The sequence below is a fragment of the Bidens hawaiensis genome, unplaced genomic scaffold, assembly GCF_021521415.1.
Source record: "Bidens hawaiensis isolate Kalapana, Puna unplaced genomic scaffold, B.hawaiensis_p1.1 tig00004444_1, whole genome shotgun sequence".
In the NCBI taxonomy this organism is placed as follows: domain Eukaryota; kingdom Viridiplantae; phylum Streptophyta; class Magnoliopsida; order Asterales; family Asteraceae; genus Bidens; species Bidens hawaiensis.
The window spans coordinates 382,038-388,237 of record NW_027491267.1 but is presented as its reverse complement, the minus strand read 5'-3'; positions in this window follow the sequence as shown (position 1 = coordinate 388,237).

Genomic DNA, 6,200 nt, shown 5'->3' with positions numbered 1-6,200 from the left:
CCCCAAGGTGAAAAGCTTGGGCGTATGAAACCCTTATCCAATAGTTCCTGTAACTGATTGGATAGCTCTTGCATCTCAGATGGAGCTAAGCGATAAGGCGCTCGAGCTACTGGCGCAGCTCCTGGGACCAAATCAATACGAAACTCGACTTGTCGCGGCGGCGGTAACCCGGGCAAATCTTCAGGAAAAACTTCTGGAAATTCGCGCACTACTGGTAAGTCTTCAATTCTTCGCTCATCTCCTTTCTCTACTACATGCGCCAGGAAGGCGTAGCACCCTTTCCTTAGGCACTTACGCGCCTTTAGGCACGAAATCAGTTTCGTCGCAACTCCCCTTCTTTCCCCTTGAATCATCAAAGTTTCTCCGTTCAACAGTGGAATCCGAACCTGCTTCTCATGACAAACAATCTCCGCGAGATTTTCGACCAACCAATCCATTCCTACCACAATATCGAAACTTCCCAAATCTATTGGCAACAAGTTAATATTGAACTCATGACCTCCCATGACTAATACACATTGTTCAGTCCTTTCATTCGCGCATAACTGCCTACCATTGGCTAGTTCTATAGTATAAGGTTTGTCTAGCCTACTGGTTGCTAAGCCCAGGGAGTTTTTAAACTCATGGGATATAAAACTTAGGTCAGCGCCAGTATCAAATAAGACAGATGCATAATGACCGTTAAGCAAAAACGTACCGGTTACCACATTTGGCTCTTCCTTTGCTTCACCCGCGCCAATCACAAAAGCTCTCCCGCGAGCTTGGTTTCCTTTCTGTGGGCAATCCCGACTGAAGTGTCCAGGCTTCCCGCATGCGTAGCAGCTGTCGCTCGATCCAGTTTCTCTGATGCGACAATTCATCGCCTTGTGTCCTGGTCTGCCACATTTGGCGCATTCGATTTTTGTGCACTCACCATCGTGGTGGTACTTGCATTTGCTGCACCATGGGCGAGGCCCGCTGTATCCTTTCCTTGATGGTTCCGCGGCTTGAATCGCGTAAACCCTTGTGCTTTCCTGCTTCTTGGGCGGTGGTTGCTTGAAGTCTGATCCTCGGTGGGAGTTCCATTTCCTCTTGGAGTCAGAGGTTCGCTGCTCGTTCAAGCGAGCAGTCAACATACCCGCACGAACCGTATCCCTTGTAAGGGTGATGGCTCGCGCAACCGCCTCGTCAAAGGTCGGAGGTGCGGCGGCGTTGAGCGGGACTCTAACGACAGGAGGTAACCCAAAGATGTACCTCTCGATTTTCTTTTCTTCTGTGTTTGCCATGTCTGGCACCAGTTGGCAAAGCTCGTTGAAACGATTGGTGTAGGCATCGATATCCGTTCCTACCATGGTGTGGTTCCAGAATTCTTGTTGCAAGCTCTGAATTTCTGCGCGAGAGCAGAACTTTCTCATCATCATTTCTTTCAATTCTTCCCAGGTCTTGTGGAGAGCAACTTCTCTCCCCAATGTTTTCACTTGAAGCTTCCACCAAGATGAAGCTGCTTCTTGGAACATACAGGTCGCGTAAAGGACCTTCTGGTTTTCACTACATCCGCTGATGGAGAGAACTGTCTCCATCTTGTCAATCCAATTGTAGAGCCCAATGGCTCCTTCGGTGCCTTTGAACGGCCAAGGCCTACAGGCCATGAATGTTTTATAGGAGCATCCTTTGTCCAAGGCTCCTGATTCGGGTTCTGGGGTCTCGTTCTCTTGGCGACCCTGACTAGATTCGGCCTTGCTGGCCTCATGCGTTGCAATCGCCTGCGCGATTATTTCTGCGAGCTCCTCGGGTGTCATGGTAATTCCCTTGGCTCTGGTTGGAGGCATTCTTTTCATAAAAAGAAAATATAACAAACTTAGCGCATGTACTCAGAGCACATAATGTTCTTATCTCTAGACACTGTGACCCGTGTTCCTAAGTGCGTGTGTGATTTTTCTTTTGAAAATATTCTTTGAAAAAATTTTCATGCGATTCCCCAAAGGTTATAGTCTAGGTTAAAAACTTCTTTTCCTAGTTCGCTATAACCAGTGCTCTGATACCAATCTGTCACACCCGGCCCTGAGCGGCGGAAACAGCCGGGCGCGCGCGAGTGGGGATTGATAATTAAGCACGGGCCATTGCAAACATTCAAAGATTTTCATTGCGTAAGAAATGTTTAATACATTACATTGTTTAAAAGTTACATAAAAACATCCAAGTATAAAACTGAAGATTTCCTCGCCATATCCCCTTGCGCGGCGGGTAACCGTGCGCATCGAGGGGATAAAAACCAAAATCTTCCAAAAAGCTTGTTTTAGATGTTCAGCGTGTGGTGCTCTAAGTGTGACTCCATGCGCTACCTAGTTATCTCCTGAAAGACACGTAAAAACATTTGAATCAGTATAAACTGAGTGAGTTCACAAGTTTTAGTAACTTGATAAATCGTATTGCATCATAATCATTCTGAAACATAATTCTGTTAGCCTCATTAAAACACATGCTTGGTAAAACATAGCTCTATCAATATATTCTGGTAAAATCGTTCCGCGGGTTACGCGCGAACATTTCTGGGAACTGTGCTCGTCTATGCAAAGTGGCGCTGCCACTACGAGCTAAACATAAGTAATACCGTCCCGCGGGTTACGCGCGAACGTTTCAGGAAAATGTGCTCGTCCATGCAAAGTGGCGCTGCCACTACGAGCTAAAACAATGTAATATCGTCCCGCGGGTTACGCGCGGACACTTCTGAAAAACCGTGCTCGTCTATGCAAAGTGGCGCTGCCACTACGAGCTAAAATAACATATTACCGTCCCGCGGGTTACGCGCGGACGTTGTGCCGGAAAACAAGGCGCTCGTCCATGCAAAGAGGCGCGACCCCTACGAGCGGGCTCAAACCCATAGTACTGCCCCATGACCATACTAGGCACTCGTCCATGCAAAGAGGTGCGACCCCTACGAGTGGGTGGATCAAACCAGCAGTCCCTACCCTTAGAGTTCCAATGGTAAAGTGATCACTTACTCGAGTTCTAGCGCACATACATCGAAAACCTTAGATAACCATTCGCATTGCTCATCATGAAACATAACTTAAACACAAAATCGCTTGCATAGCTTGTAAGTATACCATGATAAATCATTATTTAAGTACGTGTCCCTCGCCCCGAAAACAGTTTAAAAACAGTGAAAACAGTGAAAATAGGGGCTGTGAGACTCACCTGTGGTTCTTGTTATGGAATTAATCGAGATTCGGGTTTTCTTGGTGTTGGCCTCGGAATCGAAGGTCTAGAATACGATTAAATAACAAATATGTATATTAAGATCAAGATATATGGGTCGGAAAGTAGATCTCAAGGTTATAATCTCGGCTTACCTTGTAACAGGAACGGAATTGAAAATCAAAATAGATGCTTGGGAGATGATTCAGGGCAGATTTGCAGTTTTAAGAGAGAAGTTTGAAGTGTGTTGAGTGATAATTTTAGGTTACATATTTATAGGCAAATTCAATGGAACACAATCCCTTGATTTAGGGGATTGTAATCTTTTCATATCTAGGTGTGATGATGATAAAGTATGGAAAGTATTATTATTTATTCAAAAGTGGAGGAGTGGGTGAAAGATTCTGATTTTTGCAGGACATGCAGGTCTGTGGTTGGTGAAAGTAGGGTGGCTGATAGTTGACTGTTCATGCTACAGTGTGCTTTTGCCAGTGCACAGTAAAAAGTAGAAATTTTCTGAAACACGTTACTGTTTTCTTTTGGGCGGGAACAATTTCCGTAAATCTGAACATTTTGACTAAGTGTTCTGCGCGTATAACTTGGTGCGCATAGCTTTCTGCGTGTAGAACATTTCTTTGCTGCGGGTAGGTGCGTAACCTTCTCGCAGTTAGGGACATTTGAGTTTCATTTGTAGATTCTCCAGGTGGTCTTGGTATTTCAACATAGTGATCAGTCATGTTGAAGTCAATTCCATCCTGGAGCTTCAGACAAACTAGCTCTCAATGTTCCCGCCATGCGGGGAGGTTAGTTCCCTTCCGCACGCGCATAAACGATTTAGGGTGCACCCGCCTTAGCATCATGCGTGACGGTCAACCCATTAGACAACGTTAAGTTACATGAAAACATAAAGCCAAAACATTCACGCATGGCGCATATAACATATGCCCACGCTGGTTCTTAACATGGTGCGCTCGCGCATGGCGCATATAACATGCACGCGCTGACTAACATGGCGCGCTCGCGCAGGGCAAACAAATGCCCGCGCTGATTCTAACATATGCTCGCGCCGGGCGCACATAATGTGCCCGCGCTGATTCTTAACATAGCGCGCTCGCGCAGGGCGCACATAACAAATGCACGCGCTGACTAACATGGCGCGCATAATATTTACAATCACCTAATTATTAGGTTGATTACTTAGTTTAAGGGATTGGGGAATTTACCGGGTGTCACATCAAGGAAACACAATCCCTTGCTTTAGGGGATTGTAATCTCTTCATATCTAGGTGTAATGATGATAAAGTATGGAAATTATTATTATTTATTTAAGAGTGGAGTAGTGGATAAAAGATTTTGATTTGATTTGGTCAGGACATGCAGGTCTGTGGTTGGTGGGAGTAGGGTGGCTGACAGTTGACTTTTCATGTTACAGTGTGCTTTTTCAGGTACTTTGTCAGTGTACAGTAAAAAGTGGAAAATCTCTGAAACACGCTACTGTTTCCCTTTGGGCGGGAGTAATCTCCTTACAACTGGAGAATAGACTAAGTGTTCTGCGCGTATTACTTTGTGCACATAGCTTTCTGCGTGAAGGACATTTCTTTGCTGCGGGTAGGTGCGTGACCTTCTCACAGTCAGGGACATTGAGTTTCATTTGTAGATTCTCCAGGTGGTCTTGGTATTTCAACATAGTGATCAGTCATGTTGAAGTCAATTCCATCTTGGAGCTTCAGGCAAACTAGCTCTCATTGTTCCCGCCATGCGGGAAGGTTAGTCCCCCCTTCCGCATGCGCATAAACGATTTGGGATGCACCCGCCTTAGCATCATGCGAGACGGTCAACCCATTAGACAACATTGAGTTATAGAAACATAAAACCAATACACTTGCGCATGGCGCATATAACATATGCCCACGCAGGTTCTTAACATGGTGCCTATAACAAAATGCACGCGCTGATTAACATAGCGCGCTCGCGCAGGGCGCACATAACATGCCCGCGCTGACTAATATGGCGCGCTCGCGCAGGGCGCTCATAACATGCCCGCGCTGATTCTAACATAGCGCGCTTAATATTTACAACCACCTAATTATTAGGTTGATTACTTAGTTTATAGGATTGAGAAATTTACCGGGTGTCACAAAGGCTGACCTTTATACTAAAGCATTTGATAAAAGACGTTTTCAATATTTGCTGTGTATAAACGGCTTAAAAACTTTACTGATATTCAAAAACTTGGATGAATCATTTTAATTTCATTTTTCTTGTTTTTAGTTTAATTGTTGTTGTTTTTAGGGGGAGAAAATTAAAAATCCAAAAATATTGTGTTTTCTATTTGTATAGAAATATTAAAAATTCTAAAAACATTCAAATATTGAAAATTCCAAAAACATTGAAAAATGCTCCTCAAGCAAAACGGGAAAATGATAGTACATTGGTCCTTTGATCCTAAGTCCAGTAAAAAGTAAGCAATAAAAGACTGAATACTTAAATGTATCGATCTATTGGTAGGTCTTTTGACAAACGAGTAAGAACTAGTTAGAGATATAAACATAAAATACATGCCAAATCTAGTGGGGTTACATCTTGAAGCATAGTTAAATATCTGTTTTAAGTATAAAAAATTTTAAAGATTACTGTGTGTACATGCTTTAATTTTTTAAGAAAATTCCGCTTTGTTTTATATTTCATTTTGTAAAGAAATTCAACTTCATTTTTTCTTTATTTTTATTCAAATCTTGGATCCTCTCCTGCGCGATAAGATTATCCGACCTGAGGGTTAAGATTTGAGTATTCTGCTTTATTTTCTTGGTGTTTCGTACAAGCCTTGGATCTCCTCCGCGTATACTATAAGCACAAATGTGCGAAAGTCATGTATCGAACTGGGGATTAAGGCCTGTGCAATTTCAACTTATTTTTATCCTTTTATTTTTTTAAAATGGAACCTTATCTGCGTGTAGTAATAACGATCTTAAGGGAAAATTTTAGCTCTTTTGCTTTATTTTCTCTTTGATTATTTTTGCATG